General features: G+C 34.7%; 1 long non-coding RNA gene across 1 annotated transcript in view; it reads right to left on the bottom strand.

Annotated features, from left to right (window-relative positions):
• The window catches only part of LOC105484611 (uncharacterized), a 151,133-nt gene extending 141,632 nt beyond the window's left edge, over positions 1 to 9,501 (bottom strand). Inside the window, exons 1-2 of the long non-coding RNA XR_011612147.1 lie at positions 9,380 to 9,501; positions 8,740 to 8,855 (exon numbers count right to left, since the gene is read on the bottom strand). This is a non-coding gene — a long non-coding RNA (uncharacterized lncRNA). The remainder of the gene's footprint in view (positions 1 to 8,739; positions 8,856 to 9,379) is intronic.
• Between the last annotated feature and the right edge of the window lie 3,399 nt (positions 9,502 to 12,900).

Below are 12,900 nucleotides of genomic sequence, written 5' to 3' on the forward strand. Positions count from 1 at the left end.
GGGTAAATTTAAAACCTATGATTGAAGGTCTGTTCTGTCACCCTATAACACTCCAATACCACCTTGTTGTCAGTGTAAATAAGGGCATAGCCTGAAAGCACTGAGGCCCCTGACAACCAGTAGCCTTCCTATCAAAAATCTTTAACCCAGCAGGTTTCTTAACAGGGGGTCTAAATCTAAACTAATTAAGATACAAAGGTCTGACCAGACATAGGAGGAGCTCCCTTCAGGACAGGACAATAGATGGTTCCTCCCAGGCAATTAAGGGAAAAAGACACAATGGGTATTAAGTAAGTGATAAGGAAACTCTTGTAGAAGCAGAGTTAGGAAAATTGTCTAATAATTGGTCTGCTTAAATGTGCGAGTTGTTTGCACTCAGCCAAATCTTAAAGTACTTACAGAATCAGGAAGGAGCCATCTATACCAATTCTAAGTTAATGTGGACTGAATGGGGTCTTATTAATAGCAAAGAATAATTGAAATCCCAAACTGACAAGGTTTTCAACAAAAGTAAAGTTTGCTAAAAAGTTAACAGTGTAACATATATTATCCTAACTTATAATCTTATGGAAATCAGACCCTATCAGTACCCCTCAAAGCTCAAGTCTGTCAGTGCAGAGCCATACAACTAATACACCTACTTATAGGGTTAGGAATGGCTACTGCTACAGGAACTGGAATAGCCAGTTTATCTACTTCATTATCCTACTACTACACACTCTCAAAGGATTTCTCAGACAGTTTGCAAAAAATAACAAAATCTGTCCTTACTTTACAATACCAAATACACTCTTTAGCAGCAGTGACTCTCCAAAACCACCGAGGCCTAGACCTCCTCACTGCTGAGAAAGGAGGACTCTGCACCTTCTTAGGGGAAGAGTGTTGTTTTTACACTAACCAGTCGGGGATAGTACGAGATGCCACCCGGGTTTACAAGAAAAGGCTTCCGAAATCAGACAATACCTTTCAAACTATTATGCCAACCTCTGGCATTTGGCAACATGGCTTCTCCCCTTTCTAGGTCCCGTGGCAGCCATCTTGCTGTTACTCACGTTTGGGCCCTGTATCTTTAACCTTCTTGTCAAATTTATTTCTTCTAGAATCAAGGCCATCAAGCTACAGATGGTCTTACAAATGGAACCCCAAATGAGTTCAACTAACAACTTCTACCGAGGACCCCTGGACAAACCCACCGGCCCTTCCATTGGCCTAAAGAGTTCCCCTCTGGAGGACATTACAACTGCAGGGCCCCTTCTTTGCCCCTATCCAGCAGAAAGTAGCTAGAGCAGTCATCGGTCAAATTCCCAACAGCAGTTGGGGTGTCCTGTTTAGAGGGGGGATTGAGAGGTGAAGCCGGCTGGGCTTCTGGGTCAGGTGGGGACTTGGAGAACTTTTCTGTCTAGCTAAGGGATTGTAAATGCACCAATCAGCACTCTGTCAAAAAAGACCAATCGGCACTCTGTAAAATGGACCAATCAGCTCTCTATAAAATGGACCAATCAGCAGGATATGGGTGGGGCCAAATAAGGGAATAAAAGCAGGCCATCTGGGCCAGCAGCAGCTTGGAAGGGGACCCAAGCAGGTTGCTGCTGCTGACTCCGTTTTGTCCATTTTACAGAGAGCAAAATTTATCGTGAAGAGCGAAAGAATGCTGTGGAAGATGTTCTTTTGCTCTTTGCAATAAATCTTGCTGCTGCTCACTCTTTGGGTCCACACTACCTTTATGAGCTGTAACACTCACCGCAAAGGTCTGCAACTTCACTCCTGAAGTCAGCGAGACCATGAGTTCACCAAGAGGAACGAACAACTCTGGACATGCCACCATTAAGAGCTGTATCACGACAAAGGTCTGCAGCTTCACTCCTGAAGTCAGCGAGACCATGATCCCACCAGTAGGCAGAAACTCTGGACATATCCAAACATCAGAAGGAACAAACTCCAGACACACCATCTTTAAGAACTGTAACACTCACCCCGAGGGTCCACATTTTCATTCTTGAAGTCAGCAAGACCAAGAACCCACCAATTCCGGACACAATATGATGTTACCTGTAAGCCTCTCATATATTGTCATTATTATAATGAAGAAGTTTCCTTGTATTCCTGGTGTGTTGGGCATTAAAAAAAAACATGAAAGTGAACTAAATTTTGTCAAATGCTTTATCTAATAAACTACCTTTCTGTCTGATTACATGCTTTGCTTGATTTTTAATCTTATTGTTTTTACATTGGTCTTAATGCTTATCAGTCTATCCTGGAGAATATTTCGTATATTCTCAAAAAAAAAAAACCCATATTTTTCTGTTAGGTGGTGAAGTAATTGCCAACACTGTATTATGTTAGTTAGTAGTTTTTATTATTATTATTATATAGTGCAGCCACTCTGGATTCTGATTTTTCTCTAAGGGGGTTGTGTTCATTGCTGCTTTACTTGTTTCATTGTTTAGTAATTTGCCTGGATTCAATTTGTGAACTGTGCCTTTCTATAAGAGCAAAAATGCCAATGTCACTGATTTTTTTTATTATTATTGCTTTAAATTTAAGTTTGTTTTCCTACGGGTCACTTCAGTGTCAGTACAAATTAGTGGTCGGTTCATGATTTGTGGTTGAGTTTAAACACCATGAACAAGTAAAGTTCCCATTCTCTGCTGATAAATCTAGTTTAGGATGGAACTACAATAAAAAATTAGGAAGTTTACATATCTAATTGGATTTCTACTTTCCTTCAGGCCCTCTCCATCTCCACTGTGTATGTGCATGGCTTCAAGATTAGCTGTGGAAGTTTAGATTTCAAGACCACTCCGTAATCTCTCCTATGTGGCCTTATTTGTTCATGCAGCATTCCAGACTGCCAGCGATATATAGCATCTTGTAGAGGCTCCTTTTTACTGTTTCACTTCCCAGATTTCCCCGTTAAGCTTCTGGGCAGTCTGCCTGGTTGTTACTTTCCCCAACCAGTACTGCAATAGGATAATTACTGTGATGGCCCTTTCCCCTTTTGTTTGCCACTGATATTGTTACATTTTCAGACAGTTACTCAGTCATGAGATTATTTTCATTCTTCACTACAAATCGAGCAAGCACACTTCAGCAGAGAGATGCCGGTTTTCATAGCTTGTCCTTCCCTGACAGGAATTCTAAACACGCAGTGAGGTATAGGGGAGTAAGGAAAGGTCCTGCTAAGAATGTTATGACTCCTATTGTTCTTACCCAAGGTACAATAGTTATTCTTGAATAAATGCTTTTTAGTTTGTTATGTTCTTTAGTCAATTTCCAGAGCTCTTTTCCTTTCTTTTTTTCTTTCTTTCTTTTTCTTTCTTTTTTTTTTTTTTTTTTTTTTTTTTTTTTTTGAGATGGAGTCTCGTTCTGTCGCCTAGGCTGGAGTGCAGTGGCATGATCTCTGCTCAGTGTAGCCTCCACCTCCCAGGTGCAAGCGATTCTGCTGCCTCAGCCTTCCTGACCAGCTGGTATTACACTCGCCCACCACCATGCCAGCCTAATTTTTGTATTTTTAGTAGAGATAGGGTTTCAGCATTTTGTCCAGGCAGGTCTCGAACTACTAACCTCAAGTGATCCGCCCCCCTCGGCCTCCCAAAGTGCTGGGATTACAGGCCTGAGCCACTGCACCAGGCCAATATCCGGCCAGTTTCTGGATTTCTGAAACAGTTGTTTTTGACAACTTGGTCTGGTTTGATTATTCTATTTTGAGATACAAAATGGTCCAATCCTTTGCCTCACTAATCCAGAAGTCCTGTCAAAACACCAGCAAAAACACACTTGAAATATTCCATTTCATCACCAAAGAAAGGGAAATAATCTCAAATTTGTATTATCCTCAGCTTCACAAAACTAAAGTATCTTATACTGAGTTAACACAACTGACATCTTTTAATCATAGGTGAGAGATTCATGACAAAGTGAGGATTTAGTGATATTAAAGATAAAACTATAAATATTATATTACAGTATTAGAGACAATAATTATAATAACTATTTTTACTAGTGCTCAAATGTACTTTAATTGAATAATGTCCTACTGGCTTTGGATATTACTGAAATAACATGAAATAAGGAAGATAGGAATATAAACTACAGAGAATGCACATTAAAGCATCAAGTCAAAAGATTTTTTTTAATTTAGAGAACAAATCTCTGTGACTCAGATACAATAAAAGAACCAATCAAGAGGCCCGTGGCTCACGCATGTAATCCCAGCACTTTGGGAGGCCGAGGTAGGCAGATCACAAGGTCAAGAGATGGAGAGCATTTTGGCCAAATGATGAAACCCCATCTCTACTGAAAATACAAAAATTAGCTGAGCATGGTGGTGCACACCTGTAGTCCCAGTTACTCAGGAGGCTGAGGCAAGAGAATCTCTTGAACCTGAGAGGCAGAGAACCAGTGAGCTGAGATTGTGCCACTGCACTCCAGCCTGGCAACAGAGCAAGAATCTGAAGGAAAAAAAAAAAAAAAAAAAAACAAGCAATCTTCTTGATTTTGCTTTAAAAAGAAAATAAATTTAAACTGCAACACTAGTTGTTTTAACATTATATAGTTTAGGAAACTCTAATTTTAAAGTGTACATGGTTCAACTATGTAAATAAAATGAATAATACTGAACACAGAGGGTATTTCCTATAAAAAGCAACTACAACTCACCTCTGACTACTCTTTCTCAGGCAAGAGGCCTGTCACCCTCTTAGGGAGTTCTTCTCATTCTTTTATGAGAAGACAGTAAATCAGATCTTTAAACTGTGAAATGTCTTGAAAAAATGCATTACATGTATATTTCTAAGTGCATATATTTATACACACACATAATTAACCAGATTTTACACCTCTAATATAGACATGTATGTATATGTGTATATATATATATTTTTTTTTCAAGCAGCTTCAAAAGCATGTATTCTCATGAACATCCCAATGTCATGTAGTCAGTGAAATTAAGCTGTACCATTTTAGACAGCTGTCAAAATCAGCTCAATCATAACTCAATTATGAGTTAGCATAATATTAAGTTTTACATTCCTCAAGAAATAAGCAGAATGACTTATTGATAAATAAAAATCAGTCAATTTTTGTAACCAATTTATAACAATATTGTTAAATGGAAGAATTTTCAATAAGATTATTCGAATAAATACCACTTTAGCTATACCATCTCCAGGAGGTTTAAAGAAACCACCTAATAAAACAAACATTTGTTAAACTTTTGCTGTGCTCAAGGCACTCTGCTGAGCAACAGAGATATAAATGTGAAAAGGCCATGGTTAATGAGATGTGTAGTACTGCATATGATTTTTTAAAAAATTATTCTTTGGTATATACATATACTGCAGATAGGGGAAGAAAGTAGTTTAAAGTTTCAATAGTATGATTAGGCAAGGCATTTCAAGAACAATTCTATTTCTGGTAATTTATTTTTCATTGGTAATTAGAGTTATAGGCAAGAAAGTTGTTAAAAGGAACTTAATCATAATATAGATATATAATTTAATATTCAACATGAAAAAATTTATAAATTACATAAATAAGATTGAACATGCTGTCATGAAAATTATGCTTTAAGGTATATTACATGATAAATAAATATTCACAATAATATTGTGAGGTGAACACAGTGTGTAAATATATAAACAGTGATTTCTACTTGATGTTTTTATAGAAAAATACATAAGGGAGTACAAAGATATATGGGTGGAATTATAGATAGATAAGTAAACATATAGATATGGATAGAGTAAGCAGCCATTACATATATTTCATTGTATATCTGATTCATATGATTATATAAGACTTCTTTCTTTATACATTTCTGGAATGTTTAAACGTTTATATGGAGTTTCTATATTAAATTCCTAATCAGAACATAAAATTAAAGACCTTTCACTGGCTACCTACTCTCTAGCCCACTTCCTCATTCTGTGAGAGTTATATGCTTCCTTTGAATTCGGTACCCACATAAACATCTTTGCATTAAAAATAATCATAAGTAGATCATGACTTTATCACCTTTAAGAAACTGTAACCTCTTGAAAAGCAGAAATATTTTAAGAAGTGTCTGTTCATATCCTTCACCCACTTTTCAATGGGGTTGATTTTTATTGTAAATTTGTTTAAGTTCCTTGTAGATTCTGGATATTAGACCTTTGTCAGAGGGATAGATTGCAAAAATTTTCTTCTATTCTCTAGGTTGCCTGTTTACTCTGATGGTAGTTTATTTTGCTGTGCAGAAGCTCTTAGTTTAATTAGATCCCATTTGTCAATTTTGGCTTTTGTTGCCATTGCTTTTGCTGTTTAAGTCATGAAGCCTTTGCTCATGCTTATGTCCTGAATGATATCACCTAGGTTTTCTTCTAGGGTTTTTATGGTTTTAGGTCTTAATTCAAGTCTTTAATCCATCTTGAGTTAATTTTTGTATAAGGTGTTAAGGAAGGGGTCAAGTTTCAGTTTTCTGCATATGACTAGCCTGTTTTTGCAACACCATTTATTGAGTAGGGAATGTTTTCTACAGTGCTTGATTTTTATCAGGTTTGTCAAAGATCAGATGGTTGTAGATGTGTGGTGTTATTTCTGAGACCTCTATTCTGTTCCATTGGCCTATATATCTGTTTTGGTACTAGTACCATGCTGTTTTGGTTACTGTAGGCTTGTTTAGTTTGAAATCAGGTAGTGTAATGCCTCCAGCTTTGTTCTTTTTGCTTAGGATTGTCTTTGCTGTATGGGCTCATTTTAGATCCATATGAAATGTAAAGTAGTTTATTCTAATTCTGTGAGGAAAGTCAATGGTAGTTTGATGGGAATAGCAGTGAATCTATAAGTTACTTGGGCCAGTATGGCCATTTTCATGATATTAATTATTCCTATCCATGAGCATGGAACGTTTTTCTATTTGTGTCCTCTCTTATTTCCTTGAGCAGTGGTCTGTAGTTCTCCTTGAAGAAGTCCTTTATGTCCCTTGTAAGTTGTATTTTTAGATATTTTATTCTGAACAATGAGAACACATGGACACAGGGAGAGGAACATCACACATCGGGGCCTATCAGGGGGTGGGGTGCAAGGGGAGAAAGAGCATTAGAACAAATACCTAACGCATGCTGTGCTTAAAACCTACATGATGGGTTTATGGGTACAACAAATGACCATGGTACATTTATATCTATGTAACAAAGCTGCACATTCTGCACATGTATCCCAGAACTTAAAGTATAATAATAACAATGAATAAAAACAGAGCATGTGACAGAAATAGAGAAGGAAAGAGAGAAAGTGAAGGGGAGATCTTAATTCTCCAGATGTGTTTCATAAACTTTAAACATGTTTCTGTCTTCTTCCAGTTTTTTGCTGTAGAAAAGTCTGAAAGGTAACCTGGACATATAATCTACAAGACAAAGCTCTTATTTAATCCCCCATCCCACAGCTGCTGACCTGTTTCTGATGAAGAACCTTAATTCTTATATTATCATCTTTACAATGAACTAAAACTTGTAAAATTTCTCCTTATATCTTATTGAAATAATATGCAATTTATTCTATTTATCTTTAATGACAAAATTGTGATGACTTTCCTGTTTTGTTTTTCTCTGCAGCCTCTTTATAGACTCATCATTGAGATGTCAAATTATCACCCGTGTTCTCTGTACTACTGGATATTAAAAACAAAACAAAACAAAACAAAAAACAGGAACCATGATCTTCAGTTTCTCTCTAGAAAAAAATATACACACTAGGATATAGAAGAAAAATGTTTCAATGAGGTCTTCTAATTCCATTACAACATACTATACTGCTATATTTTAACAGCGCCTAAAAGACAATATTTTAAAGTGATAAATTTTGCTGTTAATGTAACCTGAAAATCCTCAATAATTAGAGGGTTGGCATATTTGAGGATGTATATATCAAAAAAAATTGTGTTATGTTTCAACATTTTAAAGATGAATACATGTACATGTATATTACACACAAATGTTCCAAATAATTTTCATTGTCATTGTACAGATTCTATAGTATTTCTTGTCATTTTTATGCACTTGTCAAACAACTGCAGAAACATTTATTGGTTAGTTTCTGCTTTAGCATTTTATTTTCAGTTGACATTTGCTAACTGGCTATTAGTTATTTATTTATTTTTTTTTAATCTCTAGAAAGACCTCCAAATCCAGTGCAATTTTCTCTTATTATTTTCCGCAGTGCTGAATTATTTTGAACTTCTAAGTCCTTTTTATGTGAGTGTAGAAAGATAAAATACATCAAACTGAACCTTTTAATAAAACTTCAATGAAGTGATAAATCAGGTAGCTATTGCAAACAATGCAGAAGTACACTTGTGCCATTAAATGATGTAAGAAACACATCTAGTATAAATGAGTTGTTTGGAAATCAAAGAAACATCCCTCTGTTTAATATTTCCTGTAAGTTGATCCTTCAAACTCTATGTTTTAGCAAAAGAACTTGTTGCCTTTGAATTGGGATTTTTGCAGGTATTTATCAGCAGTAATCACATTTTCAATTATACTAAAGTCTCAAAGTTTGAAAGTACAAACTAGTTATTGTGTATTTATTGACTTTTATTTTAAAGTTTAATTTGTACCAGTGAAGAACTCCAGCGCCTTCTATATTAAAAAGTAATATTAATACCTTTTTTAAGAATGTACATATCAGATAACTGAAGTCAATAAGGTAACAATATTGTTATAAAATAAAAATTGATAGAACTGTGTCATACATGCTCACCTTTTCAAAGTCGGTAAGTTTGAGCTTCTGTGTTCCCTTGGTGTTTTCAAGATTGTTTTGATGAGTTTGTTGTTATTAATATTTTTCATAGCATATTTTTCTAGTCTTCCAAAAGACTGGTTTCAAAGAGATTAAGAAAGAAATTTGTCACTAAAGAGAGCCTTCTTTGTCTAACCTAAGTAGCAAGAAAACAATTCAAGCTACCCCATTCTCTTTTACCTCCTATAGGAATTGAGAAGAAATGGGACATCTAAATTGCTCAGATTTTCTTGGTGCACATCCTGGATCTCTGTGTAAATATTGCCAGCATATATAATACAATTCAAATTATCAAATATTTATGTTTGTATACTTACTGTTAGAATTCAGATTGAATGGTTACATATGGAAGCTTTGTAGTATTTAGCACCATTCTTGAATTTGATTAGTGCGGTTAAGATAGTTGTCTATGATAGAAACCTGGGCTTCTATTGGCACTCTGTAAATCTAAATTCCTAGACTATCGAGATAGAAAAAGGGATTTTAACAACTGGAAGAGGCAACACTTCCCTTTTTTAATAACACATCACCATAAATGCATGTTAGGCCAAAAGAAGCTTTCATGGGTAAATATACCCTCTAAAGCTGAAAAAATACTCACTTTTTAAAAAAAGGTACTCTTTTCGTTGTTGTTGTTAGTTTTTCAACCAAAAGGAGGAGGGATCTGTAGTGGTGGGGAAGACAAGAATTAGAGCAAATCACAGCATTTGCTCAATAGCATTTCAAATAATTGCGACTGCTCCCAGGGAGATAGAAACACTCCCTACTGATAGCCATGCTGCTTTAAATTCCTTTGCTGCTTCCCTATTGTCTCATCTCCAGATTCTCTACTAAGTGGGAAGATCACATTAGGGTAAATCACCAAAACTACTGAACAGAGGAATCTGATCTAGAAATCAAATCCCTTCTACTTTATTCCCCATGGGAATTTTACCTAAAAAGTGGAAGAAAAATATATCTGTTCAGTTGTGGCAGCACAATTTCTCCATTTATGATGTTAGATTATTTTTTGTATTTAAACACATATCTCTTTCAAGTAAATATACCTCACAATTTTAGGGAACTCCACTAAATATTCTATTTTATTATCTTTGCCATCCATACATAATGGGTTGTGTTATGATCTCCAATTTCCATGCCAGTCATTGAAAAATGAAACAAAACAATTTTCTAATGAATAATTATTTTACTTAATCTCTAGAGATATTTTCAGGAATTATTTCTCTGACAGTGACATATAGATAAACTTTCAGAAACAGAGTTGAAAGAAGGAAAGAGAGAAAGGGGTAAAGATTACTACCATAAATAAATTATATTTTGGCTTTTTAAACTTATATATATAACACAAATAAAATCTATATATATTATTTAAACAATGCTTTTGATTTCCTGATGATCTATTAAATAGCAATCTGACTCTAAACTCTGTTATCTGATATTTCAGCAGAGTCTTATATAGGGAAACAGTGTATTAAACAATATTACTTTAGTGTAAATATGTAGTGAGGTCATTAAAATGGCAAAAGAGCTGAACCAAGAGGTAATTTTTCTTAAAACATTCTACCATCTCGAAGACTGATTCTTTTCATGTTTTAATTTTATAATCTATAATTTTAATTTCTTAAAGTAATATTAAACTGTAGAACATAATTTTATAAAAAGTATCAACCTTATAACTATTGTGGATTTTGTATCATTTTCATTTCCAATACTCTGCCATAAAAAACCTGAAAGATTTGTCCAAATTTTGTCTACTTAACTTCCAGTTTTTACTGTTTCATAGATGTGTTTAATGAGATTAGAGCCTAGATAATATTCACGTATCTCAGATAAAAGAATGGTCCACAACTGGAGTATTTTGATTTCTCTATGGAGGAAAATAAATACATAACATAGGAATGTCCTGAAACATAGAAAACTATTTCAAAATAGTGAACATCCATGAACATGAGAACTCTTCCTTTTACCTGTCACTTTATAAACATTGTTTTTTAAAAAAGGGTACATGACATTAGCAACTGGATGCTAAAGCATTTGCTACTATCAACACTTTCCCTAAATTTCTAAAGATATTTTAAATGTTTCTATATTTCCCCACCTCTTTAATAAATTCATCATTAACTCTTCATTACTAAAAATATAAATTTTGAATGAATCAAAGACATGGACTGAGTAAAGAAGAAATATACATATATATGTAATATATGTACACACATACTTTAGAAACAGAAATAGAATGCAAAGCAATGGACACTATAATTTTAAAATTTATTGTTTTAAATTTGGAAACAATAAAATTCCTTATTTGTGATGTATAATTGTACCAATTTTGACAAATGTACTCATATATCTACCACCAAAATCATGATACATAACAGTTTAATTACCTGAAAATATGATCTTGTGTTGCTCCTTTGTAGTTAACCTGTTTCCTCATCCTTAATCCAAAAATTAACTGATCTAATCTCAAAAACTACATTTTTTGTATTTCACAAAAGTCATATATACAAAAGTTATATGGAATAGCTTAGTGGTTTTTGACACTAGTTTTTTTCTTATAAAATATAATCCCTGTTAGTGTACATAGCAATAGTTTAGTGTCTTTTATTTCTGAATATTTCTTTTCTGGGATTCATGGATCTGTGCTTTGGTGCCATTATTAATTTGTAAAATTCTTAGACCGTATTATTCTAATATTTCTTTTGGCCTGCTCTCTTTCTATTATTCTTCTGGAACTCCAAGTATAAGTATACTTGATAGTTCAGTATACAAAAATTATGTTATATATAATGTTCAGCTGGTTCAAATTCCTTAGGACTATATTATTATAGCAGTCAAGAGAGTTCATATAGCCCTAGGGGAAGGCAGAAAACATTTATTTTTGCTCTTATCATATGCATACAAATTGTTTCTGGTCCTTCTTTTTGATTAGGATTGGAAAAGTTCATTTGGCAGTTCAAAGGTACCAGCATTATATTGGAGGCTGTGTTAATCATCTATGAGTAAATCTTCTCATCTCTGACACCATAACTAAATTTGGGCTGCTAATTATCTGAATTAACCTACTGTAATCCTTATACCTAGTTTTTGCAGGTACAAGACTATTAAATAAATTTGGATGAGATAGGTGTAACTACTCCTGGTTCTTTCAGGTTTTTAAAGGTGGTATTAATCTATGCTCTTCTACCAGGGAGGTGACATTGTATTTTATTTACTAATTTTCTGCAGGCTATATGTATGCATGTAGAGATTGGGATAGGAAGAGTGTCTTAGAAGTTTCCACTTGGCTTTCTATGCTGTGATAACTCTTACCTTATGGACCAAGGAACTAAGAAATGTGTGGTCTCTGTCAACTAACAAATATATCCATTCCAGTTATCTATTTAAGAACTAGGAAAATGGTGTGAGCAGACTAACAGACTCACTTGTAAGCCAGATATAAAGCAGGATTCCATTTATTACTTGATCTTGTATGTCTTCACTATAAAAGAAGGTCTGTGGTAATATGTGCCTGGATATCAATGACATCTCAGATTCTGTGCCAAATATTCTGAAAATGGTTAGGTGTTTACCTTTTATTACATTACAGGTACCAGAGTAAATAGCCATAAGTCTCTTTGATGAATGACCATTAAAATATTTACTTCAAATAATTCCCGTGGTGTTAGAAGGTCCTACCCTCCCTTTGATGTAGTTCTAATAACTGACTCAGGTTTGACAACTGGGCAAGAGGTCATTACTTGTTATTCAGGAGATTACCATCAGGCCCTGATGATAAATCCTTGTATTATCACATTTAAACCTGTGTTTCTAAGGTTTGAGAAATATTACAGTTGGATGTCACTCTATCTTGCTTCTGAAATGCTATTTTCTAATAACTCCAAAATTCCTACATATGTTGTTACCTGATGTTAATTATTGTTCTGGTGGCAGGGGAGGATGGTGAAAATAGATCCGGAGAGGTGTACGCATTGCATAGCAGAAGCTTCTGCAACCTGTATAAGCAAGAAGGGGAAGTAGCTTTTAACAGGAAAAAAGAAGGAGGGGGCTTCTTTTGCAGACCTATAGATCTCAGGAGGACCGAGATTTCAAGATTGTAAAGGATACTGATTTCAGACAACC

This window comes from Macaca nemestrina, chromosome 1 (assembly GCF_043159975.1).
Source record: "Macaca nemestrina isolate mMacNem1 chromosome 1, mMacNem.hap1, whole genome shotgun sequence".
Classification (NCBI taxonomy): Eukaryota; Metazoa; Chordata; class Mammalia; order Primates; family Cercopithecidae; genus Macaca; species Macaca nemestrina.